We start from the raw sequence: 22,174 nt of genomic DNA, 5'->3' as shown, positions 1-22,174 counted from the left end.
AATGGATAAAAATGTCCATTAGCAAACCACAGAAAATGGGAATTACCTCTTCAGTACTATCCCAAAACAGCAAAAATAGATAATATTTACTTCTTAAACTTCGAAACCAGCAAATACTTTTTAATAATTCTGAAATAAAATTCTGACTTTATGTACAGGAAGGGCTTTTTTTTCTCCTTCAGCAAATCAACATTTAGTCTGTAAAACATGATGCTCACTCATAATGTCATGCATCTCACTCACAATAATTCTTTCTTATTAACTGCTCGGGTACAATTTATTTTCCTCTCAGGCTACGAAGGTGCGTGCAAGTACAGCACACTCTGGCTGGAGCTGATAAGCCAGCCCATGGCAGCAGCACTGCTGGCCTGATGAGATTTGTAAGAAGACAATATTCCATTGGCGCGGAAAACTATGCTGTACATCAAACCTATCAAAAGTGATATCTACAAACAATGCCTTGATGCATTTGCCAACTCTCACAGAAAGCTCTCCAGTGTTCTGAAAATACAGCTTGATTTTTTTTTTATAGTAAAGACATACAAGCTACTTTTTTAAAAAAAAGATCTTGCTTTTATTTACATTTTTTATGCTAAGCATGATAGATCTAAAGGAATATTTTTAAACCTTGGCTTTGAAATAGACATCACTGTAATTCAAGAAGAAGATGGTTTACCTATCCTTAGGGTTAGGACAATTTATTTTATAGCAGAGTATAAAAGAAATCAAGGAATGGCCAAGAGAGAAACATGTCACAATCCCACAATGAAAATTCTCATTAAGTTTTCCAATGCTTTTTAAATGAAATATTTATCACTGAGGAAGACAGACACTCTCCCTGAAAAAAATAATTTGCTTTTCCTTCTGCTTAGAAAAATTGTTCATTATTTATGTTATTTCAGCACCACAAATTGTTTCAAAGGAAAAACATGATGATATTAAAACAGGTATTATTTTAAAGGTAAATCACTATGAGGAATCTAAATAGATGATGCAGTGGATATATTCACATAATTTAAAGGAAAATAAGCTATAATGATGATATGATACTCAAATAATACTTCACAGTTTATAACACATTGACATTTATTTATTTTCCACAATGCTGTCATATGGATATGACTCGTACTGGAATTTGCTTCCAATGCCAGTTGGCTGTCATTTATTGAGTGTTTACTATATGCGCTATGCTTTACATACATTACCTCATTTAATCCCCATAACAACCACATGAGATTTCTTAGAAGGCAATATTCCACTGGGTGAGATAAATCCCTGCTGTATATTAAATCTACCCAAAAAATCTTAAAAAAGTGCTTTAATGCATCTTCCAACTTCACACAAAAACTGTCTGCTGTATGTCAAAATACAGGGTGATTTATTTTTTCCTTTTTTCAAGAAAGAATAAGGAGCTTGAGGTGTAGGGGGAGTAAATAACTCATCTAAAAGCAAAAGTAAAGAGAGAGCTACAGGTTTTGAGCACCAACAGTGGATGTGCTAAGTGCTTTACATGCACACACACAATTACATGATCTCAGTTAATCTTACCAACTGCTCCACAGTCCTAGTATTGTCATACCTCTTTTTTGTCTCTGTTAAGTTTTATTTTTCAATTTTCTTTTTTTCAATTGTCATATAGTGAAATTTACTTTTTTTTTTTAATCTACACTTCTATCAATTCTAATTCATGTATACATTCATGGAACCACCATTACAATCAAACACAAAATAGCTCCAGCACTCCATTACCCTCCCTTATACTACCCTTTTATAGTCACACATGTAAACCCCTGACTGCTAAACTCTGGTAATCACTGATCTGTATCTGTCACTGTATTTTTGTCTTTTCAAGAATGTCATACAAATGGAATCATATAGTATACATAACCTTTTGAGATTGGCTTTCTTCCCTCAGCTTGATGACTTTGAAATTCCTCTAAGTTTTTGCATCTATCAAAAGTCTATTATCTTTTATTGTACTTTTTTTAAGTATGAAGAAAATAAAACATAAAGTGTAAATAACTTGCCCAAAGACACACATGCAGAAACTAGTGGAGCTGGAACTTAAAGCCAGGTCTGACTACAAAGCTCATGAGTTCCTTCAACTAAGATTCAAAAATAAGAGTCAAGAATCACACAAGAAAATGGACTTTCTAAAACTATTTCATATACTGAATGTATGAGTCACCAGTACTTCAAATAGAAAAATTCATTGACACTCAGGAAAAGAAATATTTCTTTGTGAAAATTCTAAATAAAAATACTATTTTACATTTTTATTTTAGAACATGTAAACTCTCTAGTAATTTAAATATGATCGTGTTTTGAAAAATATTCAGTTTTAGAACTATAGGGTGCTTTTTAAGCACATTGTATATCTCCACAAAGAAAAACAAAATTTCAGATTTGATCAAAATATGAAATTTACACACAAACACAGTTCTGGAGGCATAGAGGTTAAATGATGCTAGCAAAAGACAGAATTAGTCTAAAGTGGTCCTATCCAGCTTAAATTCAGCAGTCAATTGCCCAGTGCTGGCTACACCTATCTGGCAGCTCCTGTTCCCCCAGGGAATCTCCCAACCAAGAGCCAAGAAACTACTACTCCTAATTAATGGTGAGTGCTGTGCAGCATTGCAGTTTTCCAGGAAAAAGAAACAACCACTCAGCAGGAATGCAGAGTACCAGTGTTCCTCTGTCACCCTTTTCTGCTAACACTGAGCTTATCCCTTCTTTGGTCTTCTTTCAGTTCTAGTAATAGCTTAAAATGCCTTTATATAGTCCCACCATGTTTTCAGTGCCAAATTTATTCTTAACATGACCTACAGGTATCTGCTAGTGTCATATTCTCTCATGGTTTCCCTCTTTTCATCTTTTGTATATGCTGTTTTAAAATTTAGATTTTATGACCACATTGGTATATTTAAATGTTCCCTTGTTTCTACCTTGTTGGGATAAAGTATGATTGTGCTATTGGCATGTAGCATTTTGAAGCCTTCTCATCCCTCAAGATTCTCAGAATTTAGGAAGTAGCAATTCTAGTTTAATAAACAAACTTTCAGCAAAACTCCTTAGAAATAAGATAGCAACTGATTATCTAGGGATAGTGTAGACAGAGGGTATCCAGTATTAGAAAGGTATACTAAGCAGGAAAAGTCTCAGAACCCAAAGATGATCTGTGCTTATTCTATAAATTTGTTACCAATTTCTTGTTACAGTTGTAAATAATGCAGGTGTAAACAAATTAAACATTACTTTAATTAGAACCACCTGGAAAATCAGGAAAATAGTATTCACTAAAGAGACCCTGCCTATTCATGCCCCTATGAATCTGCCCCCACAGCCCCACCGCTGCCTCCCAGCACAGAGTAATGTTTTGCAGAAGACAGCTCTCAAACATGGTTGATTAAATGACCTATTATCAATCTCTCAGGGACATTGCCTTCCTTAATGCTCTAGTGGCTCCTTGAAAAGAAATGTTTCCGCTGTCATGAAAGAGCAGATTTTTATTCCCAATAACATAACCAACAGATGTCTCCAAAATCCTAAGGCTACTAGGATGGTGGCAGTTTGTGGTATTCTCCCATCCCTTATGGTGCATTGGAAATATCTGTGCAGCCACCTGTGTTCTTACCTTTGGCCCATGCAATCAAAGCTGTTTCATAATAGAGCCAAATGAAAAAATAAGAGGACGCCAGTAGATCAGAAGCATGTCATATACGTTACTTTCTCCAGAATAATAAAGAGGTGAATTTTAAGAGCTAAAAAGGGTATAATACGTTTTGATTCCTAAATTGTCTGTGCTTTGTTACAAATTAACTTGTCATGTATTATTGAATGTTTTCTATTGACACGTAAAAGAAAAATAATCCACAAGTTATTCCACGTTTTATCCAAAATATATTTGTGATGATCATATTGTTCCATACTTTATATCCATGACCTCATTTAATCCGACAATCCTATAACATAGAAGTGCTTGTCTCTATTTCACAAATAAACAAATTGAAACAGTCACACTGGCGGTAAGTGGCAGAGCAATATTCAGAGCTGTATTTGCTCAATACCTAACTTCATGCCCTTTTCATCTCGACCTGCTGCCTCTACTGAACAAAAAAATCACAAATGCCCCAAAGTGATCTGCACCTTTTATTTATAAATTTGTTTCTGAAATTTAGTAATCCAATAGCAGAACATCACAAAAGAATTCTGGTACATATAAAGGCTTCATATTTCACTCTATTGTGTGCCAGCTCACTATTGTCAGTAAACAATATAAGAATCTCATTGACGTTCAAGACAAGAAATTTTACTTGAAAAAAATTACTTTAAAGCTACACTTTTTATTCCCAAAAGGAAAGTTCCTTTGTTGCTTTAATTTTCAAAGTAGGCCTATATGTAAGCATTATTTTGCCAACGTATCTACAAAGAAAGATTACTCCCTGGGTACAAAAAGAGAACATACTACATTCTTCACCCGTTTATATGCTAATTTTGGCCTTTTGCATAAAAGATTTTTCTGAACAGTTGTGCCAAATGTGTGGTAATTTTGTGATGTAACCTTTATGCCACATAAAACTCAGCCAAAGTTACTGAAATACTTTCATTCAACAGAATTTGGATTGGCCACTTCATAAATAAAGAAAACTTAGGCACAAGGTCTTTCGAAGTAGGGAAACAATGCCAAACAAGGCAATCAGTATCTAACTTTACAATGTCAGTTATAGTAAGGCCAGTGTATCTTTTACCAGTGAACTGTAATACAAAGGAAAGATGTCTTTCTGTAACAATGGATACATTGTTACAGAATTAGTTCACAGAATTGTGTCTTGGGCTTTCTCTTCCTTCCTGCCTTAACCTGTAAGCTTTTGTGACTACCAGTCAGCAGTACGTGGATAATCTCAAATCTATATGGGAATGTTTTAGAAATCTGGAGAAGCTCTGTGCCTCTCAAGCGAACAACGGTGTCTAAAATAAATTCATTTTTTTTCTTCCTATTTTTCCTCTCGTGGTCACATTTTTTGTTTGTTTCACCACCATTTACCCAGGACCACACCTTTGGCTCTATCAACTCTTGTTTAAACTCTTGAAGTCACCTTTCAATTCCTTGTCTAATCTTTTTTCAGTCCATTAAAATCCATTTTGCAGATTACTTACATTCCTTTCAAAATCCTTCAAATACTTTCTACTACCAGTGAAATGAAGACATTGACCCTGATTTTTAATTATGGTTAACATGGAAATATTACTATAGCTAACTACAAGAGAAACTAAAATTATTAACTTTGGTGCTCAAGTCTCTAAAGTTTAATGGTTTGGTATTAAGTAATATGAATTCAGTCAGTTCATTCAGTAACTCTGGAAGACACTCAGCAGCTCTCCAGTAGGCATATCAGAAGGCCATCTCTCTCAGAATCAGACATATCCTGGGAAGATTTCTGAGGTTTCTCTTACTTGAAGTGGAAAAGCTTTCCAGGTGACAACCTTCTTTCCTGTGCTCTTTAACTCTCTGAGGAAATTCTAGATTTTCATATGAAAAATCCAAATACTGGAGCAAACATAAACTTGTTATTGAAGGAAATCTCTACTAGCAAAACACATGAGTCTACCTCAACCTATTATGAGGAATACCAACATGCCACTCCCATGCTCCATTCCAAAACCCAGATCAAATAAGTAAATGTGGAAAATATTCTAAGGGATATGCCACTGATTTATTTAATTTTATTGAATGCTTGTTATGTGCCTGGCATTCTTCTAGGACCAGGAAATACATTAGTAAGCAAGATAGTAAGCAAGAAGACTCTGGGAAGTCTTCATGGTTCTTACATTTTATGGGGGAAAAAGGAGAGAATAAACAAACTGATTATATAGTATACAAGGCTATGGTAAGTACTATGGGAGAAAATAAATTAGTAGAAGGAAGTAGTGAGCGCCAAGAGGAAAAGGAATGGCTATTTATATTAGTAGGGCTGGGATTATCCGAGCAGTAATCTGATAGGAGTAAAGAAACAAGCCTTGGCATTGTATTTATTTCCTAGGGCTGCCTTAATAAATTAGCACAAACTGTGTGGCTTAAAGACACAGAAATTTATTGTCTGATAGCTCCATAGGCCGAAAGCCTGAAATCCAGACAACGGGCAGGGCCATCCTCCCTCCAGTTACTCTAGGGACACTCCGTCCATGCCTCTTTCAGTTTCTGGTGGTTCCTGGTGTTCCTGGGCTTGTGGGAGCATCCCTCCAATCTCTGCCTTTGTCTTTATATCAGCTTCTTCCCTATATCTCTGTGTCCTCTCTTCTTATAAGAACGCTAGTCATTAAACTTAGGGCCCCCTCTAAATCCAGGTTGATTTCTTCATGAGGTCCTTAACTAATCACATCTTCAAAGACCCTATTTCCAAATAAGATCACATTCTGATATGAATTTTGAGAGAACTCTGTTGAACCAACTACAGGCATATATGGAAGTCCGGAGAACGACTGTTCCAGGCAGAGCAAGCAGCAGTGCAAAGGGCATGAGAGAGTAATGTGCTCATAATATCTGACTGACAGCAAGGTGAACAATGTGGCTGAAGCACAGTAAATACTAGAAAGAGTGGAAAAAAACAATGTCGGAGAGGGAGCCAAGAACCAGAGAATATACTCTAATATAGAGTCTTATGGGCTGTTGAAGAGCTTTGGAAAATTTGAGCAGATAACTTATTCTTTAAGAGGATTTCTCTGGCTGCTGGATTGATTTATAACTATTGGGATATAACAGACAATTTTAGAAAGATATGTTAGATAGGATATATAGGAGGCAGAAGTATGTACAAATAATTTTTGGAAATAATATATTATTATCTCAGAAAGATATATTGTATAGGACATATAGGCGGCAGAAAGCCTGAAATTAAGATTTAAGAAAGAAAGTCGTTACTAGTAGTGACAAAGCTTAAGGTGCAAACATGGGGAGGAATAACTGAATTAGGAAGGAGACAAGATCATCAGAGAAGGGAAAATCAAGAAGACAAGTGCATTAAAGAGAGCTTCCACTTGTGATAGTGATCCCACCAAAAATTCTGGCTTGAGTGATATGGAGAAAATGCCAGCAAGCCACATATTGAAGTCTTTGGAGAATTAAGAGAAGCAAGCTAGGGTCTCCAGATGACTGTGCAAGGGGTGTAGGTTAGTAGTATTATCCAATGGTATGAGTTTTAAAGCTGTGGCTCTTTAGAAGGCTGAAAGAAAAAATGGATAACAGCAATGAAGAGCAAGTAGCATATCTACACATATCTATATATATTCCCGCACAGTAGTTCAAAGAGTATGTGAAAGAAGGTAGTTACTGATCTAGAAGGATGGGGACAAAATGTTTGCAGTATCTGATTTCAGTTATTGGCCTAAAAAATCAAAAAACAGAAAAACAAAAGTTAATGGCTCAAGGATGTCAAGAGAAAAAAAAGTAAAAGAGAGAAAATATTCAGCTGTAAAGCTGGGGTATTTTTGCTTATAACAAATGCATTCTAGAGAGCAGAAGAGATGTATTTTAAGAAATGAGAATCCTAGTTAACATGGTAAAACCCCATCTCTACTAAAAATACAAAAATTAGCTGGGCATGGTGGCACGTGCCTGTAGTCCCAGCTACTTGGGAGGCTGAGGCAGGAGAATTGCTTGAACCCAGGAGATGGAGGCTGTGGTTAGCTGAGATCATGTCATTGCACCCCAGCCTGGGTAACAAGAGCAAAACTCCGTCTCAAAAAAAAAAAAAAAAAAAAGAAATGAGGGAAGGTGGGTGATGGAGTCCAGCTTAGAAGTTACACAGAGCTGTATTCAAAAAATAGTTCAAGTAGGCTTTGAGCTTCCTATGGTAACTGATAAACAGGGAAGCAGGGCTTGATGTAGCTGATAGTGTACCTGCCAGATTTGGGTAGGAAATCCTTCCTCTAGATAGTCCAACTCTAATTTTTGGTGTGATTAGACCATCAAATTCTACATACTTAGACTATAGTCTTTAAATCTACCTAAGTAACCTTTTTAGAGCCTGTATTTGATTGTTTTAAAAGCTTCAAGAAACTTTTACAAGAAACAGCTGCATGAAATCCTGGGCAACACAGAAAGACCTCATCTCTACAAAAATAAAACAATTAAAACCAAGCATGGTGGTATGCACCTGTAGTTCCAGTTATTTGGGAGCTGTGGCAGGAGGATGTCTTGAATCCAGGAGTTTGAGCCTACAGTGAGCTATGATTATACCACTGATGCCAGCCTGGGTGATTAAGCAAGACCCTGTCTCTAAAAATCATCATTATTATCATCATCATCCAAGTGAAACAGGAAAGTGGTTCAGAGTAGGTGACAGTAGGGGAGGTGATTTCTTAAGAATTTAGATTCTTAATTTTTATATTTATTTTTTATTTTTTTAATAATAGTTCTCAAGGAAAAAAATTTAGATTCTTAATTGATTTTCAAAGTAGAACCAACATGATTTGCAAACAGATTGAAATTAGTATCTGTGACAACAAGAGGAGGTAAACATATTATGACAGATAATATACTTGAAAGGTAGACCTAAATCTAATCCAATCCAAAATGCTTGTAAATGTATTAATGAACTAAACACACTTATTAAAAGGCAGAAGTTATGAGGATGAAAATAAAGACTTAACTATAAGATATCCACCAGAGTTCTACCTTAATATAAAGAAACTAGATTGAAAGTAAATAGATGGTAAAAGATTGTGTTAGGCTGTTCTTGCATTGCTATAAGGAAATACCTGAGACTGGGTACTTTATAAAGAAAAGAGGTTGAATTGGCTCATGGTTCTGCAAGCTTTACAGGAAGCAAGTTACTGGCATCCGTTCAGCTTCCACTCAAAGAATCTTACAATCATGATGGAAGGCACATGGGGAACAGGCATGTCACAGAGCCAAAGTAGGAACAAGAAAGAGAGAGAAAGTAGGGGGTAAGGGGAGTCCTGAATACTTTAAAATGACCAGATCTCACGAGAACTTACTATTGTGAAGACAGCACCAAGCCATGAGAGATTGGCCCATGATCCAAACACCCTCCACCAGGCCCCACTTTCAATTACAATTCAACATGAGATTTGGGTGGGGACAAATACCCAAACAATATCAAAGATTTACCATGCAAACACAAAGTGCAAGAAGACTGGAGTTTCTATAGTATTATCACATAAAACAGACTTAAGGCAAAGCACTTTATCAGAGATCAAGACAGACAATTCATAATGATAAAAGGGTCATTTCATCAGTTAATTTCCCACTTAAGGCACTTGCCTCTCAAGGAAGCCAATAGCCAGCTATAATCTGACCAAATTTCAATGAAATTGGAAGAAGCGTGATTCATCAAAACTATAGAGCTGCACTGTCTTCTTTCAATTCTCTCCTTTCCATGATGCCCATGTCCATTAAGCCATTATCAAATAATACTATTTACTTCATCATGCCTTATTACTCATTTTATTGCAATTACTACTAAATGTTTCTGATAGACTGGGGATCAGTTCTTCTTGAGAACCTTCTTGGGTAATCTCCATCACTTTACAACATGTTGTTTGACATGTTTTCTACCTGCTTATTTTGTGGAACAGCTAATACAAATAGTTTCTCAATTTCTTTTGACAATGTCTAATAGTCTGGAGCTATCAGGAGTATTCCAATTTTCTCTATAAATCCTTTCCTACTTTCACAGAAAAAGAATTATATGTCTATGACACATAGATAGAGGCTTAAATAAAAGAAACAGAATACCCATTTTTCTATACAAATGATATTGCATCATGATCCCAGAGGGAGTGATACACTGTCAAAGTGTGGGATTCCTTTTCTTGGAGAGTGAGAAATTCTTTTATAAAGGTGTTCCTTCTATTTCATATTTTTCTGCTATAAATCACGAGTAGGCTGCTTTGTAAATGGAATCCCCTTAAAAGATAAATATGGCAAGTTTCTTTCTGCTGCATCTAACAAAAGAGTTGCTAAAAGATAACAGTGCTCCCTGGGAAGAAGGTGAAAAATGCATCTCTAAATTCTTATTACAAGTTATACCAAATTGTAACAAACTTTGTAGAAGAAGGAAAACATCAAAGAGAGGTTATCAAAATAGAAAGCTGTCAGATACTATACCTAAGCTAGAAAATACCACAGAAGATGAATAGATAATGTTTCACTTCTGTTTGCTACAATTTCAAAGAAGTGAATTTTACTCTATTAAAGACATCAGATGAGAATGTTTTCTTTGCTACATTACTGATTTCAAATCAATGTTATTTTAGATCATTGTATACATACACACACACACATATACAATTTCCCCCTTAAAAGTATAACATTTTGGCCAGGCATGGTGGCTTATGCCTGTAATTCCAGTACTTTGAGAGGCCGAGGTGGGCAGATAACTTGAAGTCAGGAGTTTGTGATCAGCCTGGCTAACATGATGAAACCGTCTCTACTCAAAATAAAAAAATTAGCCAGGCATTGTGGCTCATGCCTTTAATCCCAGCTATGTGGGTAGCTGAGGCAGAAGAATCTCTTGAGCCCAAGAGACAGAGGTTGCAGTGAGCCAAGGTCACATCACTGCACTCCGTCCGACCTGGGCAACAGAGTGAGACTCTGTCTCAAAAAAAAAAAGAAAAGGAAAGAAAAAGGATAACATTAGTTATCTTTTTGTAATTAGAATATGTACAAAAATATCAGAATATGTAATCAAAATATGTACAAAAGTATCATTATTTCATTTTCCACTGTACCTTTTTGTGAAAACTTAAATTTTTCAAGAGATATTATTTGTTAAAACTTTGTTTGATTTTGCTTGTATTTATATCAACCTCAATATTTCTAGCTGTATTTCAGGAAAGAAAAAGTTTCAAACAACAATCTATCTGGTTTGAACATTAAAAAAATTAGAATTAAAGTGGCAAAGTCTATGAAAATGAGAAAAAGGACATTGCCTTTTAACAGTACCTACTTCATTGTCAAACTGATTGTTCAAAACAAAAGTAAATCAGTATTAAGGTGAATGGTGTGGAATTGGCTATTCAAATTCATTCATTTTGGTCATTTTTCTCATTAACCAGTCCTGCAGCAATCTATATTGATCAGGGTTATATTAATAAATCAATTAGGTTCCAACCTATTATTTCATCAATGTAGCGAAAAGGAGTATGAATAAAAAAAATAAAAATAATAACCTCCATTTTATTACTCTTTGTTTTTTACTTGTGATGAAGATTTGTGGGAGAAACTGAGCTTGCTTTACAATAAAAAGAGGAAGCTGTAGGCATACCAATCAGGCAAGAGAAAGAAATAAAAAAACATCCAAACAGGAAAAAAGGAGGTCAAACTATCTTTCTTCACTGATAATATATAATTCTATACTTAGAAAACTCTAAAGACTCCTCTAAAAGGCTCCTGGAACTGATAACTTCAGTAATATTTTGGTTATCAAATGTACAAAAATAAGTAGGATTTCTATACATTAATAACGTTCAAGCTGAAAGCCAAATCAAGAATGCAATACCATCCACAATAGCTACCAAAAAATAAACCACCTAAAAATACATCTAATCAAGGAGATGAAAGATCTGTACAAGGAAAAATAGAAAACACAGCTAAAAGAAATCACTGATGATACAAATGTTAAAGTGAACTATATATGGCCTGAGACGGATTCCATAATTCTGTATTTAAGGCCTTGTGGATGAATTGTAACCTAACTTAATAGACAGACAAGATTGAAAAACTAACTTAGGAGTATGTGCCTGTAGCAATAGCTGAGTCTCGGCCAATCCAAGTAGCCATGCTTCAACCACTCATACATTGCTGAGTGTTCAAACTGTGTTCAAATAAGGCAAACACCGAACTGTAACCAATCCAGTTGTTTCTGTACCTCACTTCTGATTTCTGTCCATCCTTCCCTTTTTTGTCTGTTAATCTTCTTCCACCATGAGGCTGTGCCACAGTCTCTCTGAATCTGCTGTGATTCTGAGGGCTGTCCAATTCACAAATCATTTATTGCTCAATTAAACTCTTTTAAATCTAAATTGGCTTACATTTTTCTTTTAACAGATGGTGTCAGAAGTGGGATCCAAAGTAGTACTTCTAATGGCCCCCAGGAGTGCTGAGTGAACAAGCAAGAACTCACTTGTGTTGCTTGATCTCTGAGCATGGCCATGGATCTTGGTAAGTTCTCTCTTGGATTTCAGAGCTCCAGGGATTTGTGTTTTGAGCTCTCTGAGATTTTTTTGACCAAATTTCTGATCCAAACTGGGTTTGGAAGTCACGACAGAAACTGGACTGGGCCCAGGAAAAGATCTGATCTGGTAATTAACTGACTTGGATTCAGTTAGAGGCCTCTTAGATCTGACTGGGTCAGAAAGAAACTAGTAGCAAATGGTAATATTGTAGGGGTTGTAAAATTTGGCTTTTGGAAATTTGTGGGGATTTTTGTGTTCTACCCATTTGTTTCATTTTTCTTGAGTGCTTAGGTAGGAAAATATCATTGGCTAAGTTAATCAAAAGAACCTGAAAGCAAAGCCAATATTTTAGGTAAAAATTAGAACTTTAATTTCTAAAGAACTGAGTTCCTTCAGCTTGTACATGCACAAATATTAAGCCTGGGAAACAGCAAAATCTTACAGAATTGGAAAAATCTTACTAAAGATAATTTACAGTAGCATGTTCCAAATGAACAATGACACACTGAAGTACATTTGAAACAATGAGGGCTACCAAATTAGTCTCATCTAGGGATGCCTACTGATATGCAGAAGCTTCTTTCAAAAAAAGATTTTAATTTTAGCACATTTATTTTGCTCTCGCTGGAATGGGAAATATTAATTCAGGTCTTCTGTGCAGCCAGTTGGGCAGCAACTTATAAAACTGAGGTTTTTTTCTTGTGGTTCAATAAAAATAGAAAAAAGATTATTTTCCTTTATGTTTCAGCTGGCCCCCAGGGCTTTGATACAGCTAACAGGGTTGCTAAGGCCACTCACAGAAAGAGAACCCGGAAACATGGCATGCTGGCAAAACGGCAAGAATTTCTTACCAGTCAGACTTCTGGCCTTGCTCTTTCTGTGCAAACTAGTTGAATGAACAGCAAAAATAACTGTTTATATCCTGTAAAGTTTCGATTAACGGAAAAAAAGATTTGTGAGGCTAGTCTTAAGCTGTAGTAAATCTGGTGTGCATTGCGCTATGAATTTGTCTTTCTAAATCTTTCCATCAGAAAGAGGGGTACCTTAGAAAAACACATGGGCCTAGGACTCCATAAGCCCACTGTTCAAGATGGCCCAGCAAACTGGTCAGTTAGGTCCTTGGCAGCTTGATCTTGTAACCATGTGGTGGCACTTTCTCTTGGTTTCCCATCCAGTGAACAAGAATTTTGGGGTTTATGTTATTTGTTAGCTCTAAAAATTATCTCAAGCAGTTAAAAGCTACTGCTTTTAACATTAGGTAGCAAGGAAAGCTACCTAATGCTGTAGCTCAGCAGCTAAGGCTTCACCATTTTACAATGACACTCCAGGTTCAGGGTTCAGTTCCCAGCTGAGAGAAAGAGCCAGAAATATCAGGCATTTGGACTAACTAAAGGCAGGTAATAAGAAACTTGAAAGAACTTTTTTTAAGAGCACTATGGTTAAAAGTCAGCTTAATTAAAAGTGGATATTCAAGCTCTAATATCCTGTACTCATTGGGAAAAACAGATGACGTGTCACAGTCCCCTTTCGGGGAAACACCTCTGTTTTCCTCATAAAATCCCAAAAATTGAAAACAAATAGGTCTCTGTCAAAATCTAAGTCTATGTTCTGTTTTGTATTGCACTACCAGACATGTTTTATTTTTGGGGGTCTCAGAAATTATTTTGAATTATGAGAGAGCTTTGATGTGTAATAACTAGGTAGGAAATACACTCTAGGGGATAGCTAAAGGCATTTTGGGGGAGTACGCAGTTCTTTGCACATTTGGATCAGAGAAGCATGCTCTTGGCCACCTAAAAGGTATGGCAACATCCCTACCCCCCTGAGAGATAAGACTCTCATGGGAGAAGGGCGAATTATAGGGGAATCTGTTTTGCCTTCTAGCTGTGCCTGCTTTAAATTAGGTTGTAGAAACGGCATGCTTTCCTGGCCCTGTTTCTCCAAGGGCTCCACCCTGAAGCCAGTAATCCAATTAAGAAACATAAAAACTGGCAAATGAAAAATCTTACAACTACTGAATCTTCTGTCTGTCTGTTTAGTTAGACATGTGTTGTGCGTGTCATATATAAATTAGCTTAAAGAAAAAATAAGCATCTAAATCAAATATTTTGAAATAAAAATAAAAACTGTAATGCCTTTTAGTTCACATGACTTTAGTAATCTTTGTGAAATAAAAACAGCTTTAAAGATTATTACTAAAATAAAGATATTTGGTCTAAATTAGGCAGGTCAGATATTAGCTTTACTAAATGCTTTAAGGCCCATAAACTGCTTCTTTGGCTTTTGAAAAGAATTCAACTTGTGTACTTTACAGGTAGGTGAAGCCTGGGGACATGTGGAGTTAGCCAGGCCCACAGTCCTGCTGGAAAGACTAAGACCTTATCTGCACTTCTTTGAGTTCTGAACTTAGGCAGTCCTCCCATCTCAGCCTCCCAAAGCACTTTGATTATAGGCTTGAGCCACCACACCTGCCTCTTATCTGCACTGCTGATTTCCTAGGCTCCAAAGCTAGCACATAATTAAGACCACTTACCAGGTTTTTTGACAAAAATGAAAATTGCTGAGAATTACCATTATAACATGTAATTGAGACTACTGAAGAAACAGTTTTACATGTAAGGTGTGTGAAGAGAATGAAATGTGTTTCTGGTAAAATATTATAAGAAGGCATGGGAATATAAATTTTTGCCTAGTTTAGAGTGTTAAAGGATTGTTTTAAATTAGATAAGATAAAGTTGAAAGATTGAGCAAGCTGTAGATTTATAAAAATTAATCTTGTAAAAGACATTCTGTGTGTGAACATAATGACTAAATTTAAAGGGATATTATTTGTTTTTTCCATAAATTGAACATTGAAATAAAAGCACAACAGGGTTTTCGTAGAGCACAGATTTACTCTTTAACAAAAATTTGTAAAAGGTTATAAAAGATTTATGAGAATCTCACCTTATGGTCAAATTGATTATGATTGAATCAATTTGTCTATAAAGTTTTATTAAAAATTGTAATTGACATTGCCTAGGTTTTCTTCTAGGGTTTTTATCATTTTAGGTCTTATGTTTACATCTTTAATCCATCTTGAGTTAATTTTTGCATATAAGGAAGGGGTCCAGTTTTCGTTTTCTGCATATGGCTAGCCAGTTTTCCCAACGCCATTTATTCAATAAGAAATCCTTTCCCCATTGCTTGTTTTTGTTAGGTTTGTCAAAGATAAGATGGCTGTAGATGTGTGACATTATTTCTGAAGCCTCTGTTCTGTTCCGTTGATCTATACATATGTTTTGGTATCAGTACTAGTCAATACTATTGGGACATTGGCATGGTCAAAGATTTCATGACTAAAAGCAATGGAAACAAAAGCCAAAACTGACAAATAGGATCTAATTAAACTAAAGAGCTTCTGCCCAGCAAAAGAAACTTTCATCAGAGTGAACAGGCAACCTACAGAATGGGAGAAAATTTTTGAAATCTATCCATCTGAAAAAGGGCTAATATCTAGAATCTACAAAGAACTTAAATTTACAAAAAAAAAACCATCAAAAAGTGGGTGAAGGATATGAACAGATACTTCTCAAAAGAAGACATTTATCGGGCCAACAAATATAGGAAAAAAGCCTCATCATCGCTGGTCATTAGAGAAATGCAAATCAAAACCACAATGAGATAGCACCTCATGCCAGTTAGAATGGCGATCATTAAAAAGTCAGGAAACAACAGACGCTGAAGAAAATGTGGAGAAACAGGAATGCTTTTACAATGTTGGTGGGAGTGTAAATTAGTTCAACCATTGTGGAAGACAGTGTGGCAATTCCTCAAGGATCTAGAACCAGAAATACCATTTGGCCCAGCAATCCCATTATTGGGTATATACCCAAATGATTATAAATCATTCTATTATAAAGACACATGCACACATATGTTTATTGCAGCACTACTCACAATAACAAAGACTTGGAACCAATCCAAATGCCCATCAATGATAGACTGGATAAAGAAAATGTGGCATGTATTCACCATATAATACTATGCAGCCATAAGAAAGGATGAGTTCATGTCCTTTGCAGGGATATAGATGAAGCTGGAAACCATCATTTTCAGCAAACTGATGCAGGAACAGGCAACCAAACACTGCATGTTCTCACTTATAAGTGGGAGTTAAACAATGTGAAAACATGGACACAGGGAGGGGAACATCACACACAGGGGTTTGTCAGGGGGTAAGGGGCTAGGAGAGGGATAGCATTAGGAGAAATATCTAATGTAAATGATGGGTTGATGAGTACAGCAAACCAGAATAGCACATGTATATCTATGTAACAAACCTGCACATTCTGCACATGTATCTCAGAACTTAAAGAAAGTATAATTTAAAAAAAAAAAAAAGAAGAAAGAATTGGGGTTGGGATTGACATTAATGGCACACTAATGCAAGGGTAAAATTTGGCTTTTTCTCTTGAGTAAGATTTTTATGTCATATTAAAAGATAATGCAAGATTTGTGTTTGCTTTTTTAATAAACTTCCAAAGAAAAGAAACATAAGAGATAGATTAGGAGCTGTCTTTCCTCTATCAATGAGTCGAGGTTTTTGCCTTTTTTAAATTTTGGGATCATCATTTTGGCTAAATGAATGACTTATGGTGACCTGGAATTCTATTTTGAAATATCAAGTGTTTTAAACCTTTAACACATGTAATAGGCTTCCCAAAATCAAATTTCAGCTTCAATATTACCTTTTTTTGACCTCTAACTTTAGGATCCCTCAGAGGGCCCCTGATATATCCAAAAGATAAGTAAACAGGATTATTTGACATATTAAGTTACATGGGAAGCATTGTCAAGTGTTTTAACCTTCTTCAGGTTGTATTTTCATGAATGTTATTAATATTTATTTCAAAATTGTATGAGATTTTTAAAATTCTAATATGTCTGAGTATATGTTATCAATCATAGCTATGGTTATTATGTTATTGTAGACCATAGAAATAGCCAAATTTCCTTGTCAATTTTAACTATGACCATTTAAAGTCATTTCCACAGTTAACTGCTTAATACTGATGCAGTTTCTGACAACTTCACAAGCACAAGAAATCCTAGAATATGGTGTCTTTTAGGAGGTTCATGAAAGGATGGAAAGGACCTGACAGCACTCTTGCATACAGGTTTCTAATACCTTTAAAATCATATTATTTGTACTGGGTAAGAATTCCTGAAACTTTAATGAAAAGACTGACTGGTTTATAAAACTGCTAACCCAACTAGAATAAAAATTAATTGAATACCAAGAAAACACTTTGCCTGATTTGTATGCCACATTGGCTAATACTGAAATTGTTTAGATATACAATTTAAATAAACTTAATAGTCTAAAATCAAATTACCTATGATAACCCATCAGTTATCAGTGCTTTGCACCTAATTTGGAGAAACAACTGGTATTCAAGAGAATATAAGTCTAACGGTAATTAAGCATGGACTCACTGAAAATCAGTATGGTCACCTTGTCCTTTCAGAGTTCTTTAAGCTTTTGTTATTAAAGATTTTGCACTCCATAATTCATCATGGAAAAGATAAAATGACACAAATTAAATATATAAATAAATATATGACTTCTAAATTGCTAAAATAATTTATGACTAATGTTTGGTTTGTCAAAGCCATATTCCTAGGAAAACAGTCAAAGTTTCAGATACATTTGGTTACCTGATAGGCCATTTAAACATTTTTATAAAGGCCTTTCATTCCATTGTCATTTTCAATACAGTTTTTCTGGTTGTATAAAATCTTTTGCATGCAAAAGAGCTGATGTTATAACAGTAGATTATTATGTTACCAGGTATTTTCACCAGGTAAAGAAAGCTTTTTATGGTTCACTGACTGAGGACAATCAACCCCTTCATAATCTAGAACCTGAAGATTGGATCTTCTGCGAACATCAAAGAAATATTGTCCTTGCCATCCACACTACAGCAAAACTCTGGGAAACTGAACTTTAGGTTCATAATCTCACATCTGAGAAGGGTCACGCTACATTCTTAGAACTATATACACATTGGAATTCTTAAGGTAAAGCTAACCATGGAAATTTCTCCCCAGAAGAAGATGGCATCCTTGATGTGGACGGCTTTTCCCAAGATCACAGACCAAGATTTCTCTACTATCATGACACTCTTGTCTTTAAGCATTGTTTTCTTGCTTATACCTCTATGAACAATAGAAGTAAAAAGAGGGTGCGTTGTATGCACTTATGGGGAATACTTTTATTTGTAAAGGATTTTGCAGCCAGCCTTATACATGGATAATCTTGTACTTTCATAGATAAAAAATGAAGGCCCAATGTAAATGAAAAATTTTAGTTGTACATATGTTACCTCATAATCAGTCAGAAACAGAACATTGGTTTACTCCTGTTAACCCACATCATGGGTTACAGAGAACAATGCCAGGAGACCTTCACTCTTCTAGAAGGGCATCATTTGTTACATCCTTTTTCCATGGTTGGTAGCAAAACAAGCAATCAGTATAAATGTATTCCTCATGATAAGCTCTGTAGCAGATTCTACTGTAAAGGCTATCATTACACAACAGACTTTAAATGTCTCTTGTGAAAGTTATGCTACATAATAGAATTGGCTAAATAGAAAAGTATCTGTGCAGCTGCTGGGCTTTATAAACTATGGAGAAATCAATCAAATATAGATTATAGAAATTCAGTTATAGGATATTAACGAAGACTGCTTAGTTAAGCAAGTTGACTCTTTAGCTCATTGTTTGATCTATCTAATTTTAGGTGGTTTTGTTTACGGACATGCTGGGTAAGGAGCATACTCCAAATGCTTGGTATTATCCTCCTGATAGTCATAATAGTGATCTCTCTGGTGTGCTGTATTGCCTCAAAGGTTTTAAATGCTTGCATACGGCCATCTCTAGAATGTCAAATGGTTTCTCTTCAACTGAAATGGCATGAGCTGAAAAAAAAAGTGTGACCATGAGGACACCGTAACCTGTGAATGACATGCTGAGACTGGAAACCCAAAATGATGGTAACTGAGAATGGCACTAAGGCACTACATTTCGGTCACACTCACACCTAAGTAACAACCTGACCACAATGGGGGAACTTTTAAATAAAATTATGGGAGGCCATTGTTTTGAACTGAGCTCATGTAGTTCGAACCAAATAAAAATGGAGTCTCTCAGGTTAAATGTGACGTAATCAAACTAAGACTTTAAGTAAGCACATAGAACCCAGAACACACCAGTTTTTATTTTTCTCCTACAAACAGGATGTTCCAGCATAAGGAGTTACCCTCCACTCAGTCTTTGATCCCACCTTGCAAAACCCACTGTTCTACTATTTTCCAGAGGGTTTCAAAACCAAATAAGTATATTTACCATGATGATAGTGACATCAAACACTAAATTTTTGGTCAATCTCTTAAAATTGAGAAAATGACCAAAAGGTGGGAATTGTTAAACCAAAATAAATATGGCCTGAGAAGGACTCTGTACTTCTATATTTCAGTCCTTGTGGATGAACTGTAACCTAACTTAATATGCAGACAAAATTAAATATCTAACTTAAGAGTATGTGCCTGTAACAATAGCTGAGTCTTGGCCAATCCCAGCAGACATAGTTCAACCAGTCATACACTGCTGAGTGTTCAAATAAAGCAAACGCTAAGGTGTAACCAACCCACTTATTTCTGTACCTAGCTTCCAGTTTCCGTACTTCACTTCCCTTTTTCTGTCTATAAGTCTTCTTCCACCACATAACTGAGCTGGAATCTCTCTGGAACTGTTGTGATTCTGAGTGCTGCCTGATTCGTGAATCATTCATTGCTCCATTAAACTCCTTTAAGTTTATTTCAGCTGAAGTTTTACTTTTAACAGAAACAAGTGAGAAAAAAATTCCATGATCTGGATTGGAAGAATCAATATCATTAAAATGATATTCCTATCAAACTACAAAGATCATTTTTCACAGAATTAGTAAAAAGCAATTCCAAAATTCATGTGGAACCAAAAGAGAGTCCAAATAGCTAAAGCAATCCTAAGCAAAAAATAAAATAAAAAGCTGGAGGCATCACATTGCCTGACTTCACACTATACTATAAGGTTACTGTTGGGAAAAGCTGCAAAGGAGAAAGGACTTACAGAGTGCCTACACAAAACTGGTTATGAGTAACACATAAACAAGGAACAACAAACTGGGGAAGGCCACAGGAGGACTCTGAGGAGGAAGGCCTCTTCATGCTTCATGTTCCGGTGCAGGGTAACCTCGGCTCTGTTACCATAAACATTGTGCTCAAGGAAGTAAAACCCCTTCATAGCATTATGATGTAGTCAGACTTGTAGGGTCCCTTTAAGGCCCGAGTTTCATCAGCTGTACATAGATAATAAGCTAAAGATAACCACATGTTCTTGTTTTGTGAAACTCCCAAACCACCACTGTTATCAGTCCTTAGAATGACACACCAGTTCTGGCTCACTGATTCAGTTCCACCTCACTGATTCACTCCATCATCACCCTCTCCCCACCATTACTCCACCACTACCCTATAGATCAAAGTGATTGTAATCAATAAACAGTGTGGATGATCAGAGCGTGGGGCCTTCACTGTCACCCTCAAAGTGATGAAGTGATGGTCCCCTGTTCCCACCTTTTCTCTCAATCTGTCTTTCATTCCTTTGATGCCACTGAACTTGGGGTACCCACAGGTGATGTGAGGCTGGCTCCCTACAGTTACAGTAGCCAAAACCACATGGTACTAGTACAAGAGCTGACACATAGACCAATGGAACAGAATAAAGAATCCAGAAATAAAGCTGCACATCTACAGCCATCAGATCATCAACAAAGTTGACAAAAGCAATTTGGAAAAGACTCCCTATTTAATAAATGATACTGGGACAGCTAGCCAGCCATATGAAGGTGATTGAAACTGGACATTTGCCTTACACCATATTCAGAAATCAACTCAAAATGAATTAAAAATTTAAATGTAAGACATCAAACTGTAAGAATCCTCTAAGAAAACCTAGGAAACACAATCCTGGACATTAGTCTTGAGAAAGAATTTATAACTTAGTCTTCAAAAGCAATTGCAACAAAAACAAAAATTGACAAATGAGACCTAATTAAACTTTTTTTTCCTTTTCTGAGCTTGTGCACAGCAAAAGAAACTATCAACAGAATAAACACACATCCTAAAAAATAGGAGGAAATATTCACAAACTACACTTCCAAGAAAGATAAAATATCCAGAATCTATAAGGAATTTAAACAACTCAACACACACAGAAAACCCCATTTTAAAAATGGGTAAAAGACATAATAGGCTAGGCGTGGTGGCGCATGTCTGCAATCCCAGCACTTTGGGAGGCCAAGGCAGGTGGATCACTCGAGCTCAGGAGTTTGAGACCAGCCAGGGCAACACGGCGAAACTCCTTCTCTACTAAAATTACAAAAAATTAGCTGGCCGTGGTGGTGCACACCTGTAATCCCAGTTACTCGAGAGGCTGAAGCAGGAGGCAGAGGTTGCAGTGAGCCAAGATCATGCCACTGCACTCCAGCCTAGGCAACAGAACAAGACTCTGTCAAAAAAAAAAAAAAAAAAAGACATAACATACACTTTTCAAAAGAAGATATACAGGCCACATGCAGTGGCTCATGCCTGTAATCCCAGGGCTTTGGAAGGCTGAGGTGGGCGGATCACTTGAGATTAGGAGTTTGAGATCATACTGGCCAACCTGGTGAAACCCTGTCTCTACTAAAAATACAAAAATTAGCCAGGTATAGTGGCATGCGCCTGTAATCCCAGCTACTCAGGAGGCTGAGGCATAAGAATCGAAAACCACTTGAACCCTGGAGGCAGAGGTTTCAGTGAGTCAAGATTGTGTCACTACACTCCAGCCTGGATGACAGAGAAAGACTCCTTCTGAGGAAGAAGGAGAAGGAGAAGGAAAAGGAGAATAA

General features: G+C 36.1%; 1 long non-coding RNA gene across 1 annotated transcript; it reads left to right on the top strand.

The window, feature by feature from the left end:
* Positions 1-409: 409 nt before the first annotated feature.
* On the top strand, positions 410-21,050 carry LOC116557583. The gene is made up of 3 exons (XR_004271586.1): positions 410-419; positions 10,549-10,554; positions 20,942-21,050. It is a non-coding gene; the product is annotated as an uncharacterized LOC116557583 (long non-coding RNA).
* Positions 21,051-22,174: the final 1,124 nt, after the last annotated feature.

Source organism: Sapajus apella, unplaced genomic scaffold, assembly GCF_009761245.1.
Source record: "Sapajus apella isolate SASKATOON/1434 unplaced genomic scaffold, GSC_monkey_1.0 scaffold19, whole genome shotgun sequence".
NCBI lineage: Eukaryota > Metazoa > Chordata > Mammalia > Primates > Cebidae > Sapajus > Sapajus apella.
Note: the sequence above shows the minus strand (reverse complement) of the source record. Positions and strands in the feature narration are given on the sequence as shown.